At 47.1% G+C, this 16,087-nt stretch overlaps 2 protein-coding genes across 2 annotated transcripts in view; one reads left to right on the top strand and one right to left on the bottom strand.

Annotated features, from left to right (window-relative positions):
- LOC111844187 (tripartite motif-containing protein 16-like) overlaps positions 1 to 16,087 on the bottom strand; it is a 153,578-nt gene that overhangs the window by 24,094 nt on the left and 113,397 nt on the right. The gene's annotated exons all lie outside the window — the stretch shown is intronic.
- Positions 14,077 to 16,087, top strand: part of LOC111839450 (NLR family CARD domain-containing protein 3-like) — a 47,514-nt gene continuing 45,503 nt past the window's right edge. Inside the window, exon 1 of the mRNA XM_072707423.1 lies at positions 14,077 to 14,138. The gene's annotated coding sequence lies outside the window, so the exon portion shown is untranslated. The remainder of the gene's footprint in view (positions 14,139 to 16,087) is intronic.

Below are 16,087 nucleotides of genomic sequence, written 5' to 3'. Positions count from 1 at the left end.
AGGGGTCTAAAACTCAATATGGAAAAATGCCAGTTCAGGAAATCTGAACTTCCTTTTTTAGGCCATGTGATTTCAGCTAATGGCTTACACCCAAACCCTGAACATGTCCTTGCTATGACGCAGGCTCCTTCTCCTCATGATGCGCATTCTCTGCGGTCCTTCCTCGGCCTGACTGGCTGGTATTCTAAGTTTATTCCTAACTATGCCTCATTGGTGGAACCTCTCCGTGCTCTCCTGCGAAACTCTACTAGTTTTTCCTGGACAGTTGAGGCACAGGAACGTTTTAGTCAGGTGAAACGACTCATTGCATCCAGTTCTGCCCTTGCTTTATTTGACCCCTTCCTCTCAACCACAGTTACTACTGATGCGTCCGACTATGGACTTGGTGCTGTGCTTACTCAGTGGCACGGGCACACTGAAAAGACAGTTGCTTTTGCTTCCAGAACTCTGACTGACTGTGAACGCAAATATTCCACTGTTGAGAAAGAGGCATTAGCATGTGTCTGGGCAGCGGAAAGGTGGCGCACTTTCTTGTGGGGACGTCATTTTGTTTTGCGTACGGATCACAGTCCCTTGACGACACTGCTTTCCTCAAAGGGTGTGGGCCGGGCAGGCATGAGAATAGCCCGGTGGTCTGCCCGCCTACTGTGTTTTAATTACACCATAGAGTACAAGCCTGGGCGTGACAACGTAACGGCTGACTGTTTGTCGCGACTGCCGCTTTCTTGTGCTGAGACGACTGAGGATGTCGAACTGGAGATGGTGGCCGTGCTGACGTCTGACTTTGCAGCAGTTACTGAAGAGGAACTGAGACGCGCATGTGATGAGTGCTCGGTGTTAAGTCAAGTCAAATCTTACATCACTAATGGATGGCCTTCTACTGTTAAAGGACTTGACCCTGCTATGGCAACCTTCCACCGCCTTCAGACTGAACTGGCCGTGGTAGATGGTTACGTCATCCGTGGCACTCACCGTGTCATTATACCTGCAGAGCTACAGTCGAAGTTTGTCCAATTGGCGCATGATACACACCAAGGTATGGTACGGACAAAGCAGAGATTGCGGGAATTATATTGGTGGCCAGGCATGGACTGTCAAGTGGAAGAGGCCATAAAGTCATGCATCACTTGCGGCCAACATGATAAAACTGCGGTTACACATGCTGCGCCACTTATGCCTGTGCCCACTCCCTCTGCTGCATGGGACAAGGTCGCAATTGACATAGTTGGACCTTTCCACGATGCTGTGCAGGAGTGCCGGTTTGCTGTGACACTCATCGATTACTACAGTAGATGGCCAGAGGTGGCATTTGCCTCGGAGGTTACCTCTGCAACAGTCATAAAATTTCTTTCTGCTGTATTCAGTCGAGAAGGCTACCCACTCGAGGTGGTCTCTGATAATGGCCCCCAGTTTGTTTCTGGAGAGTTCACAGCGTTTCTTGCGGAAAGAGACATCAAGCATTGTCGTAGCTCAGTTTACTATCCACAAGCAAATGGTGAGATTGAGCGGTTCAATAGAGTTCTTAAGGATTGTTTACAGACTGCTGATATTGACGGTAAACCCTGGATGTCCTTTGTAACTGAATTCCTGCACACGTACAGGGCAACTCCCCATGCTGTGACCAAGATTTCACCTGCCGAACTTTTGCATGGACGCCTCATTAGAACTAAATTACATGTCAGTGGCATTCCCTCCAAACCGATTCCTGCACACTTGGATCTCAAACAGACAATACTGAGAAGACAGGAGACTATGAAACGGTACACAGATCAACGCCGTGGTGCTAAATCTCCTGCGTTTCATGTTGGATCCTTCGTCCGCATTAAGAAACCTAGATTTACTAGGAAGGGCCATTCCAAATTTAGTCAACCTTATCAGGTTGTTGCGCAAAAGGGCCCAGCCACCTACCTCCTATCAGATGGTCGGGTGTGGAACGCAATCCACCTGGCTCAAACGTTTCCCCTTCCAGGAACCTCCAGTACAAGTACGGCACCAGAGGATGCATATTTGCCGCTTGGGGTGCCTCAGACATTGTGCCATACACCCCCTCCTGCTGTACGACCGCATAGGGTGCGGCAAGCTCCAGTGTGGTCTAAGGACTATGTTATTTAAATTAAGGCATGGGTGGAATTTGATTGATATATCATATATTGGTTGTTCACTTTAATGTGCATTGAGTGTTCATTATCACCCTGCCTTTGAGTGTTGGCATATAGTTCCTCATGCCTTTGTGTATATATACATATAAAAAAAAAAAAAAGAGGAAATGTTAAGAATCCAGTTCTTAGTCTTCCAAAGAGCATGGGAAACTTATGTGTCTTGTTTCAGGTGCCTATATCTACAGAAAATTGTGATTCTAATATTGTGATTCTGGTTCTTTTCTGTGTACATTGTAAGACTGAAATGTCTCTCAAACACTGTGGACAGAAGTTGTTGTTATTCATACTTACGGATAATTTGTAATTTGTTATAACACGGGGAGATATGTTGTATAGTGCAATTCTCCTCCTATCCGCTGGGGACAATAAGATAAGACGGTTGGTGAGAGAGCTGGAGAGGATTGCAGTGGTGAGGAGCAGAGGGGAAGGGATGTGAAGTAAAGAAGGTTCGAAGAGACACATTGATTCGTGGAGTGCTTTATTTTACCGCGTGCATACCACAAAGTCTCCTCCCACAACACATTGACCCCCAATTGTAGCCAGTTTCATAATCAGATTGTTAAAAAACAACGGGTCATCATAATTGGGCCCATATATATTCACTAAGGATATCCTGTTCCTATTTATTTCACAATCTACAAGTAAGAATCTGCCGTTTTGATCCTTTTCAACCAAATTTAATTTAAAGTTCAAGTGCTTATTAATGAGCAAAGCAACACCTCTTGCTTTAGATGAGAAAGAGGAGTAGAAAGCATTACCCACCCAGTCTCTGCACAGTTTTAGATGCTCAGAGTCAGTGAGGTGGCTCTCTTGTATAAATGCAATGTCTACCTTTTGCCTCTTCAAATATGTCAACATTTTCTTCCTTTTAATTGGTGAGTTGATCCCTCTTATATTCCAAGATAAACATGTTAGTTTACCCATATTATAATTTTTTTGTGTAGATGTCTCAGAAGGATAATCTGAATCTGAACCTGAGAATAATCTGGATTATGTGAGTAAGCAGAAATTTGAGTTTTAGTGAGAAACCATACAAAACCCCAAAACATTAAAGTAAAAACCCGCCTAATAAAACCCTTGTAACTAAAACACATTAGGTAGGTAACGTTAACTCTCTTAAGCAACAGGTGTGGCTCCAGCAACTGCTGTTAATTAAACACTGGGCACTCATAACAGTTTGTATAGGAATGTTTGTAATTTCACAATAGTTGAAATAAGACAGAAATATGCAAGTTATGGTTCTGATATAAACCCTAACAACATGTAGATTAATTTGCACATAGGTTCCACAGTTTATCATCAGTCAATGTCTCCGTTATTGAAAACATTTGAAGATGATCGTATTCGACTAATATGTCGTAGCCTGAATCACAACACTTCTCATCAGCGTTTATAACGATGGACTGTGTACTGCTGTCACTTTGATTAATTTTATTACTCACTTGGAATGTCTTTCAAAAAGCGTTGCACTTCTACTGCAAGCATATTCCACTCCCTTCTCTCGCAATATCCTCTTCACATCACGGAACTCATCTCTCCTTCGCTGCAGGTCTGCGCTGTAATCTGGGTAGAATGATATCCTTTTGTTCTCGTATGTCAACTCTCCTTTACTTCTGGCCAGACAAAGGGTTTTTTCTTTGTCTTTGAAGTTCAGGAATTTGGCGTTGATGGGCCGCGGTCTATCAATCTTCTTCCCGATGCGATGAGCTCTTTCCAAAGTAATGGGTGAGGTGAAGTTATCCTTCCCCAGCATTTCCGGTATAAACTTTTCCAAGAATCCCACAGCATCACGACCCTCAGCTCGTTCTGGCACGTTTATTATCCTGATGTTAGACCTCCTGCTGCGGTTTTCCAAGTCGTCAGTTTTGTCTTTGAGGTATGTTATCAATTTCTCCATTTCACCAACACGGTCGCGCGCATCTTTGATATTATCTTCATTTGTACTCACTCGTGTCTGTATCTCCTCAACCTGTTCAGCCAGCGTAGAGAGTGAAGACTCGATTTTTGTTAATGATGTTTGTATGTCGGCTTGTCAATATGCTTTGTGAGGTCGTCTTTAGTTTCTTGAATGGCAAGGAGAAGTTTGCTGGAGGATGTTTCTTTTTCCCCGTCCGCCATGTTTCCTGTGGTTACCGCGTGCAAGTGTCGTGGAGTTTGAGTTGTGGTTTTCTTTTGCTTTTTATGTCGAAAGTTGTAGCTTGCCATACAAAGGTGATCTTAATAGCTTTGCCTCTTGCAAACAAATAAAATTGATGAGAGGTTAAATCAGGATGAAGGCAGATGCTAGGTGCCACTACCGAGAGCTCACGAACACACGTCTGCACTCATCCGCTGCATTCCCGGAACTCACATACGCCTTACTTCAACAAAACTTAATTATATATATTTTTATTTGTAGAAATCACATAAACTATATAATAATGCAACAATAATAATAATCTATTGTATAATAGATTAATTTAAATTATGCAACATAAGAAACATCAATTATAAAAATGTAATTCATTGTAAAAAGCATTTAATTAATGTGGCTCCTTGTGCTGTGCCTTCAACTCTTCATATTTCTTCCCTTCCGCCTTTTCACAGAATTTATTTTGAACCTTCTGTGCCCAAACTCCTGCTTCTTTGGCTGCCCACACTGCTTGCAGGTGTAGTGCTGATGGTGTGGAAGTAAAATTGGACATTAGTAGGCCCAGGAGAGGAGGCATATTGGGTCTGTTATGTCTTAGGCCTTAGGCCAGAAGAGATTGTTTTGAATACTGTGTGACCTCGCTTTGTGATAGCTGCCTGCAGTTGGCTCCGCAGAAGCTCGGACCTTGGAGGGGCAGACAGTGGAGCAAAGGGGGGGAGAAACCACTTGCAGGAAGAGACTCGAAGCCACCCCAACTGGTGCACAAAGAGTTATAGCTTAATAGAATAGTAGTAGTCAATATATAATATGTTATATGCAATTGATCGCATCATGTTAATCATACTTATGTTAATCATACTAATCATATGTTAACCATGTATTTCCAGTGATTCAGAAACAATATGTCAATGTGTTCATCATTAATCAAACATTAACACTGATTCAATGTCATATAATTAATATCTATATACATATCTCAAGTAGAGTCCAGAAGCCGAGGCTGTCTCCAGTAAGTTGCGTACAATGGGTGGACTTTACCTTGCTACCAAGGTGAACCAATGGAGCAGGAGAATTGTGTTTGTTATACGTTTCAGCTTAGTTTGTTGATGTTTCATGACCAATCAGGCCTTAGAAGGCCTGGTAGTTATGTTTTATCTACTGGTTGCTCTGTGTGCCGGGTGTGACTTGGTACCAAGCGCCAGAGTGTGATGGGAGCGCTTTGCTGAACTTGCTGGAATAAAAGAGATTTTCTTTACTCACCAAACTAAGAGGTCCAGACTTTTATTCTAAGTCCTTGATTTATAATTTTTCTACCACAGTTTGGCGCCCAACGTGGGGCAGCTGAGTTCTTTGTTTGTTCGACGATGGGATCCTGCGATAGAAGTAGGTAAGGCGTAGAGCCTGATGGGACCAGATCCAGATGAGATTGAGGATTGGCCCAGTCCCTCGTCGAGGAACAACGGAGACCACGCTGTCCCAGACCTGAACATTCCTGAGACTGATTTGGCCGGACCTGTTTTGGTGAGATAGAGGCTTCTCTGTTTATTCATTCTTGCTGCTGCTTTGCTTGTTGCTGAAGGTTATGTGTTTGAGTGTGTTATGTGAAAGTCCGCCGTGACTGAGGGGATCCAAGCACGGGGAAGCGCTGACCATGGTTAGGAAGGCCGGTGGGAGAGCGCTCATCTGCCTGTAGTAGGGAAAGGGTGCTGTCCAAGTGGAGACCTGAGTGACCTATTACGTGGAAGAGGTGGATGCACGAGACCTTGGGAAAGTCCGTGATTTTGGTGGCGCCACTGTATATTTGTGTGACGGGGCACAAGGAAGGTGGCAGGGAAGTCGTCACCCGCAGGGGGTCCAGACACGACGGTGATAAGGCTTGGTGCAGCAGGGGCTGAGGGCAGGGTGGTGTGTGCTCTGCGTGGTGCGGCATTGTGTGGTGAAGGCTGGACAGTGAATGTATTGCATGCAGTAGCACAGCACTGCGTAACAGGCCAAGGACGGGTAAGATTCCTGTGTGAGGACAGGAACAACCTAAGACAGGCGCTGTCGTAGACCCCTGGCACTGGGCTGAGGCACTGTTCGGGGTTTGGCCCACTCTCGGTCCCACGGGAGTATAAAGATGTATGTTGATAGGGTGTATGGGTTTTGGAGAATGCGTACATGGTAAAGGGTGTGGGGTCTCCCAGGTGCAGTATCCTCAGTGGGATAAACAATACATGAAGTTGATTTGCTCCACGCTGTCGCATGCAGGTGCTAACATTAAAGGGAATAGTGGAATAGCCCTGTGGACTAATATAGCAAATAGTGTCTGGGGAATCATGTGTTGGACCTGAGATATACTGGGATAGGCTTGTTAATTTGCTTTTAGGACACTAAATGTTTGGAATAACACTTAGTTCTTTTTGATTCTTTCGTCACCCAGTAACAAGGTGTCTTGTTTAGTTTAGTGACTACCCAGCAGCTGTGTGCTTTGTACAGACGGCAGCTACCTTGAGAAGGGGAGTTTGTAGGATATCAGGCTCAGAACAGATATTTCATAGGTCTTATGTTCAACGCCATTTGTTAAAGGGTAGATATGGGGAGTGCGTCAAGTAAACATTCACACCCTCCCGAAAGGGACTCAGAGATCGAGGGAGAGATAATGAGGAAATGTAATAAAGGGGATAAGGGGAAACAGTCCCCAAGGCAGATAATGGGTTACTGGCCTGGGACTAAAGAAGGCTTGTAACACATTGTCAGACTGGGGGTAGATGGCCAAAGGAGGGCACTCTAAACATACTGGAGCTAGAATGTTGTGAAACAATGTTAGAAAGCAGGGAAAATGGTTATTGGGGTAAGGGAATGTGCAGGCCAGAATATTATTTTCGGTGGAAGTCTGTGGCCTTGTTGAGAGCTAGGAAACCTAGGGAACAGTTAAGTGATAAGGAAAGCCGTGTAATGGTTAGCAGGGAGGAAAGGGGGGCCAATCCGACTGCTGCTGTTTCTCCACCTGAAGCTGGTGCTGAGAAGAGGAAAAAGCCTAATTCAGATATCTGGTCCTGCCTGAGGTGTCCCCTCCTCCACTGCCGTCACCTGCACCTCGTCCTCCTGCCTATGTTCCTCCTCCTTTTTGGAGAGCTGAGCCTTCTGCCCCTGATGCTGAAGAAGGGGGGGAAGTGGGACTGATGCCACAGCATTCTGTGAAACAGGAAGACTTTCTCTACGCCGAGAATGAAGGTGGAAATGGGGGAAGACGGTTTCACAGTGACCTCAGAGGCTTTGGGACTGTTTTGCTTATCAGAGAAAGATAACTTTGCCACTTGGTGGCTAGTGGATGACACAATCCTGAGAGACTGTATCCCTGAAGGACAAGATCAGCCTGACAGATTGCATTGCACTGCTCAGTTTTCTGGACATGGAGGATTTTGAGACTGTTGTGCTTGATTACATCTATGTGGCAGAAGACAGGTCTGCTGCATCTGTCCGTTTGTCGGCCGGCCAGGAGCAGTGGTATGTGGGAGGTTCGGTCCCCCATGTATCATATGGGAAAAAGGGGTCGCTAGAATGGAAGGATTTAGGACCCTGGGTCGCTGAGTGTGAGAAAAGGACTGAGTGGGTACGTGTGAAGGAAGGTAGGTGGATGAGTGGAGATGGTCAGCTGCAAAGGTATAAAATAGACCAGTGCGTAGAGGTACAGAGAAAAGGGGACGCAATAGACAATAAGGGGAAAGGTATTGACCCTCTGCCATACTGGTTAGGGGATGTACCAGATTGCTTGTGGGCAAAAGGGAAAAATTTTGGTCGAGCGGTGTCAGCTGAGCCTTTGGTGGTCCACCCCAAGTCTGAGTCTCGGCCTCACAAGGCCCAGTATCCCTTATCTAGAGAAGCAGAGGAGGGAGTGAGAGAAGTACATGCAGATCTGGTGAAAAGGGGGGCTATTAAGGAAATAGCCTATTCTCCAGTTAATTCTCCTATCTTACCTGTGAAAAAGGCAAATGGTACTTGGAGATTTGTACAGGATTTGAGGGGTGTCAATGCAGCCATACACCCCAGAGCTCCTATTGTACCTAATCCAATCACGATTCTGGCTTCCATACCAGCGGAGGCTAAATGGTTCTCTATCATTGACTTGGCTAATGCTTTCTTCTCTATCCCAGTAGATCCAGATTCGCAGTACTGGTTCGCCTTCACCTTTCAGGGGAAGAGGTGGACTTGGACAGTGATGCCCCAGGGCTACACAGAGTCACCTAGCGTGTATGGACAGGAGCTGGCAAAAAATTTGGAGGGGTTTACTGCGCCTGGGGGTAGCACACTGGTACAGTATGTGGATGATTTGTTGCTTTGCTCTCACACTCGTGAGTCCTGTAAACAGGACACCATAGCTATGTTAGACTTCCTGGCGAAAAATGGGCACAAAGCCTCAAAAGAAAAGCTGCAGCTGGTGTCTCAAAGGGTTAAATACCTTGGACATGTGTTGACAAGTGAGGGAAGGTCATTAGGACCAGACCGAGTGGCATCCATACAGGAGATGCCCAAACCTAAGACTAAACAGCAATTGCTTTCAGTCCTAGGCATGATTGGCTATTGCAGGCCTTGGATTCAGGACTATGCACAGAGGTCACAGCCCTTGGTTGATTTGACAATTGGGCTAGGACTGATAGACAAACTGACGTGGACGACTGAAGCTGAAGACACCCTAATTGACTTAAAGCAGGCGTTAATGTCAGCCCCAGCTTTGGGGGTGCCTGACTATCAAAAGCCATTTGTGCAATATGTGGACGAGAAAAAGGGGTTCATGACTTCAGTCCTGACTCAGTATCACGGGGGGAGGTGCAAACCGGTTGCATACTACTCAAAGCGTTTGGACTCGGTGGCTCGAGCATTACCACCTTGCCTTCGAGCGGTGGCTGCAACAGCGGAGGCAGTGATGGCGAGTGCAGATCTAGTGCAGCTGCATCCACTGACACTTCGAGTTCCCCATGCAGTGCACACGATCCTGACACAGGCCAGGACATCTCATTTGACGCCTGCGCGATCAGTGCATTATCAGAATGTTTTGCTAACACTGGCAAATGTGACTGTGGAGAGGTGCTCTGCTTTGAATCCAGCGACCCTCCTTCCCACGGGGGTGGACGGGGAACCGCATGATTGTTTGCAGGTCATCGACTGTGGGTGCAGACCTAGGCCGGATCTGACTGACATCCCACTGGAAGGAGGCAACATCCTGTTTGTTGATGGGAGTTCTTTGCGGCTGGAGGATGGATCGCCAGCGACCTCCTATGCTGTGGTGCGAGATGGATCACTTGTGGACGGGGGGCAGCTGCCTAGACATTGGTCCGCACAGGCGGCTAAGCTGTTTGCACTGCAACAGGCCTGCAAACTGCCTGAAGGACAGAAAGTCACTATCTACACAGACTCAAGATACGCCTTCGGGGTGTGTCACGATCATGGTGCATTGTGGAAGCAGAGAGGTTTTCGCACCAGCACTGGAAAATCCATTCAGCATCATCAATTAGTGGAGCAATTGTTGGACGCTCTCATGCTACCCGAACAGGTGGCAATAGTGAAGTGCCAGGCCCACACAAAGCGGACTGATAAAATCAGTCAGGGGAATGATCTCGCAGACCAGTGGGCTAAAAGTTTAGCTAGAGACTCCGCTGGGTTTGGGAATAAGGTTTTGCTAGCAATGGATGTTGATAAACTATGCGCTCACACGTGTATAATAAAAAGGCCTGGACAGCTCACATCCGTAACCATGGTCAGGAATACAAATTAACATGTGGTTCCTCCTAAAACAAATACACAAACAAAAGAAAAAAAAATCAATTCACATTAAACAATCTTATTTACATTAACTAGTCGGGGGAAGACATCGCAATCCCCCGAAAACACAAACCAATAACCCCACTTCTAGCAGGAACCACAAACCTTTCCGTGGCGCCTCGAGTCCACGCCGCTGCCACCAAAAGCCGACTTGCGCCGCTAACTTCCTAACCCGGTACCCCCCGCCAGTACTCGCCTTATATCACAACAATGCGGTAATCCCCCCAAAATACAGTACGCTCCTTCACATATGACAGCTGCAGCGTGGATTCCAAGCACCACCGAGCATAGGAAGGCCTCCCTGCTCTTCTATCGCTGGTATTTTATAGCCTCCATACTTCCGCCTCACAGGTGTTTCCTATGAAACCTTACCTGTCTCCATGAAAATCCCCGCCTACATTCCTGTCTGAAAATGAAAGTGATTTAAAGCTGGAATCGCCATTTTGTCAAGACACACGAATAAGATTCTGGAAAAAAATAAAGATATTTTTCATTGCCAGGTAAGATTATAGTTAACTATGGAAGCCCGTTTCTATGGAAGCCCGTTTCCGCCAGGTAGTAAAAAAATATAAGCCACGGAATCTCGCAATTGCGACCTAGTAAGTCACAATTCCGACTCCACATCTCGCAACCGCGACCCAGCAAGTCACAATTCCGACCCCACATCTCGCAATCGCGACCCCACATCTCGCAACCGCGACCCAGCAAGTCAGAACTCTGACCCCACATCCCGCAATCCCGACTTTACATCTCGCAATTGCGACCCTACATCTCGCAATTGCGACTCAGCATCTCGAAACAAGTTTCTAGCTTTAATAACTTTTCACGGGAATAAGGTGGGGCGTTTTTAATGACAGAATCTTATTCGTGTGTCTTGACAAAATGGCGATTCCAGCTTTAAATCACTTTCATTTTCAGACAGGAATGTAGGCGGGGATTTTCATGGAGACAGGTAAGGTTTCATAGGAAACACCTGTGAGGCGGAAGTATCCATCCGCGGAGCTCACCCTCTGGTAATGACCTTGTTTTGATTCAAACAGGTGCTACAGAGGGTAAGCTCCGCGGATGGAAACGGAGCGGTGCACGGTGTGATGGGAAAGGCGTGTGGCGACATTCTGGGACTAACCGACCTTATCTTCCTAGATCTGCATATCCAGGAATGGCCAAAGCCGTTCATGGCTTGGATCATGCGTCTCGTGACGGGATGGTGGCAGCTGTGACTCGGGTGTGGCATGCCCCTGGGTTTGCCACAGCTGCTGCCCAATTCTGCGGGAGGTGTATGGTGTGCATGAAATTCAATGTGGGGAATCGACGCCTGGGTCCATTGGGTCCACTGCAGATGCGTGTCCGACCCTGGTGGTTTTTTCAAGACTGGCCCCTGAGAGGGTCACAACTGTGTTGCCTTTTTATGATAACTATTTTTATTGTGACTGTTCTTTTTGGGATTGATGCTATAATGTTTTGGAGAACCGCTTTTAGTTGTAGTGTTGCTGCTAATCTTTTTGCTGCTTAGGTGTTGCTCTAGTGTTCTGTCTTCCCAGGCGAGCTCTGTCATTTTGCAGCGGGCTTCCCATGATCCATACGAGGATGATCCTCTCCTCCCGGCCTGGCTCTTCGACCCACAACCCCAGGTCGTCATCGATATGACCAGCAACGCCGACTCTGCTGGTGACTCGTGGTCCATCCAACCGCTGCCAGCGCCCGTCGCCCCACTGCGCTATTGTCCGGAGTTTTACTACACTGTGTACTCTGGTTCTGTGTGAACAGCGTGGATTTCGCGTGTTCAAAAGGGGGGAGTGTGGAAGTAAAATTGGACATTAGTAGGCCCAGGAGAGGAGGCATATTGGGTCTGTTATGTCTTAGGCCTTAGGCCAGAAGAGATTGTTTTGAATACTGTGTGACCTCGCTTTGTGATAGCTGCCTGCAGTTGGCTCCGCAGAAGCTCGGACCTTGGAGGGGCAGACAGTGGAGCAAAGGGGGGGAGAAACCACTTGCAGGAAGAGACTCGAAGCCACCCCAACTGGTGCACAAAGAGTTATAGCTTAATAGAATAGTAGTAGTCAATATATAATATGTTATATGCAATTGATCGCATCATGTTAATCATACTTATGTTAATCATACTAATCATATGTTAACCATGTATTTCCAGTGATTCAGAGACAATATGTCAATGTGTTCATCATTAATCAAACATTAACACTGATTCAATGTCATATAATTAATATCTATATACATATCTCATGTAGAGTCCAGAAGCCGAGGCTGTCTCCAGTAAGTTGCGTACAATGGGTGGACTTTACCTTGCTACCAAGGTGAACCAATGGAGCAGGAGAATTGTGTTTGTTATACGTTTCAGCTTAGTTTGTTGATGTTTCATGACCAATCAGGCCTTAGAAGGCCTGGTAGTTATGTTTTATCTACTGGTTGCTCTGTGTGCCGGGTGTGACTTGGTACCAAGCGCCAGTGTGATGGGAGCGCTTTGCTGAACTTGCTGGAATAAAAGAGATTTTCTTTACTCACCAAACTAAGAGGTCCAGACTTTTATTCTAAGTCCTTGATTTATAATTTTTCTACCACAATGGCTCACAGCAGGTGGGAGGGGGAGACCCTGTGTCCTGGCCAAGGCTTCAGCTGCCTTCCACTCGGGGCTCCGGCTTTAACCTGTGCAGGTTGCTGGGGCGTCTGGCTGCAAGGGTGGGTGCGGGTGTCAGTGGGACAGTAAAGGGAGTCTGTGGTGTCGATGGGGGGCTATGGGTGGTCAAGGTGTCGATGGGGGGCTATGGGTGGTCAAGGTGTCGGTGGGGGGCTATGTGTGATCGAGGTGTCAGTGGGGGGGCTATGTGTGATCGAGGTGTCAGTGGGGGGGGGCTATGGGCGGTCGAGGTGTCGACAGGGGGGCTATGAGTGGTCGAGGTGTCGGCGGGGGGCTATGGCTGGTCGAGGTGTCGATGGGGCAGGTAAAGGAGCATGCGGGACTGATGCAGAGAGTATAGGGGCAGGCTGGGGTTGCAGAATAGGAGCAGTGGCAGCTTGCTGCTGTCTCCGCACAGCCTGCCAAGACTGGTCTGGAGGGGAGGTGGAGGGAGGTGTTCCACTCTCCTTTCTGTCACGGTTGTGGGCATCTCGGGCACGGGAACGAGGCATCGCAGGCACAGAAGAAGGGTGGACGACCCACTTGCGGCTCAGAGAACAAATCAGGGTTTATTTAACTGAATAAAGAAAAACACAAGGAAGGGCTAACAAAACAAAAGGACCATGAGGGGTCGAAAACTAAAAAGGGATTAAGTAACAAAACTAAATAACAAAACCAAAATACACAACTAATACTGGGAATCTCTGAAACTAACCATGAAACACAAGAAATACAAATCAACTAACACGCAATCACAAACAACCTAGACATAGACAATGAACCACTAGAGAACAGAACAGAAGCAGGGACTTAAATACAGAAACCAAAACTGGGTAATAAGACTAACACAGGACAGGTGAGACTAATTAACACAGACCAGGAAAACAAGGCACAGGTGAAACTAATAAACTCAAAGGAACAAAAACAGGGAAACTAAGAATTAATCAAGGAAACAGAAGCCAACACTAGGGAATTAAACAGGTAAAGACACAAGCAGGGGCACAAGGAACAAAACCAAAACCAACTACAAAATCAGACTCAAGAACTAAAGAAACTCAAATGAAACACTAGGGAGCAAAACACAAAAACAGGAGGTGGGATTCAAACATAAGACAAGAGGGAACTCAGGACCGAGGGGCAAACAGACAGCACATGCTTAATACATTGAGCCACGAGACCAGACAGGAGACAGGGGAGAACAAGGACTGACGTGAAGGACGGAATGACCAGCACCACCTGCTGGTCAAACGGGGAAGGGGCACGGAAAGACCACAGTGGGGGGCTGACCCTGACACTTTCTCACTTTCATGTGTTCTGTCCTGCCTCATAACTACAAAAAAAAGAAGTTGCAACATCTTTAGAACTAGTGATTTAGCTCTGCCTTTGTCTGCCTTCCTGTTCAGATCTCAAGGTAATACGAAGAATATTTAAACAAAATTTTGTAGAAGTTTATGATGTTTAATTCCAGGACTAGAAGTGTGACATGCTTAAGATAGAAAAAAAGTAATGTACTTCTATGAATTAATCATTTTAAATCACTATAATCAGTCACATATGCTATGTCTTTGCATGGCTGTCTCAGTGTTCCTCAGTGAGCTGTTTTGTGCAGGAATTCTTACTTACACAGTACTTTGTTACATTAGTTACTGAATAGACCAATGTGATAATAGTAATAAACACGGGGCTTGTTTTCTGTGTGATGTATGTGTTACACATACTTCCTGCTCCTGTAGAATTTGTTGGGTCTGTCTGACCAGCTTTGGCACAGAGTAGAAAACGGAAACTTATCCATTTATTTTAAGAGTAATTGACTTCTAAAATAAAATGTAAAACTTTGCGTCATACGTTTTGAATTTCCCTAACACAACATACAAACAGCCTCAAGTTTCACTTATACACACTGTAAAAATTATAAACTTACAAAAATTAGCTACCTAAATGCCTTCAAAATATGAGTTGTTTCAAACTGATATTCTGAGTATAAAGAACTTCAGATAAAAATATACAGCATAATATAAGCATATAATTTTAATAAACGCAGGTGACAACACAGCAATTCGGATTCTCTGCTCAGATATGATTTTTTTTGTTAGCCCGATTCACATTCATATTTTTAAAATATGGCCAGTATCAGATTCCAATGTGAACTGGTGACAGTCCTGAAGTGACCCACATGTGTAGCAGAACAATAAGAGGCCGCTGTTGTGATGGCATGCGGGCGAGCGGGGAGTCGATCTATAAATACAGGCAAACAGGGTTTATTAGCAGGGAAACAGAGGTACACGGCAACTAACATCAATGACAGATCTGGGGAATACTGAGTCAGACATGGACTAAATACACAGGCCAGGCTGAACATAACAGGCAACAGATGATTACAATCCGGAATTAACACGAGGTAACGAGGGGGGCGTGGCACACAGGAGGATCGGACGAGCAGGTCATGACAGAACCCCCCCCCCCGAAAGGCGTGCACTCCGGGCGCGCCTCAGGGGAGGCAACGAAGGAGACGAGACCAGGTACATGGGACCTGAAAAACAATAGCAAAACATCGAGGGACCGGGAACAGAACAGACACACAGAACAAGCACACGGGCAGAAACCAAGACAGAATCTGACAAAGGACGGGGAATGCGGACAGGCACACAAGAAAGGGCGAGACAGAGGGCACAGAGAACGGAGGAACACAAGGACCAGGAGAGAACAGAGGCACGACAGGGGGACGAGGAGGAGAGACAGGCGGGACACAGGGACGAGGAGCAAATGGAAGAGGCCAAACAGGAACGGACGTGGGACAAAGGGGAGCCAGAGGGAGTCAAGGCGGGCGACGTGCGGCGGCTGGAGGGGCCGCAGGCGACAGGGAGGCAGGAGCAGGAGGGGACCACGACGGGGGCAAGAAGACAAGCCGAGGGACAGACGAAGGGGACAAGGAGGGAGTCGGAGGGGGCACCAGCAAAGGCAAGGAGGAGGGGAAGCCGCATCAAGGGATGGCGCAGCCATAGCTGCCAAAGGCACCGTCCATCGGCGCGCTATAGCAGGGGGACCCGCAGGTGACCGACGAGGAGTCGGAGGCGGGACCGAGGCCAGGCGATGAGGCATCGGAGGGGGACCTGCAGGCGACAGCCGACCCGGAGCTGCAGGACCCGCAGGTGCCCCCCGAGCCCCGGCCAAGGCAAGCGAGGGCGAGCCAGGGGGCAGGGTGGGCGGGACCCCGGCCCTGCACTTGTGTCCTCTTCCTTTTCGGGACACAGAAAGACGGGGTCTCGGTGGATGTCGGCCTCGCTGGGGCAAGGGCAAAGGAGTCATTAGGGAGGTCCCCGAGGGGTCCCACTCGAGCTTCTCCTCCTCCAAGGGAGAAGG

This window comes from Paramormyrops kingsleyae, chromosome 25, assembly GCF_048594095.1.
Source record: "Paramormyrops kingsleyae isolate MSU_618 chromosome 25, PKINGS_0.4, whole genome shotgun sequence".
NCBI lineage: Eukaryota > Metazoa > Chordata > Actinopteri > Osteoglossiformes > Mormyridae > Paramormyrops > Paramormyrops kingsleyae.
This window is presented reverse-complemented; position numbering and strand designations above follow the sequence as displayed.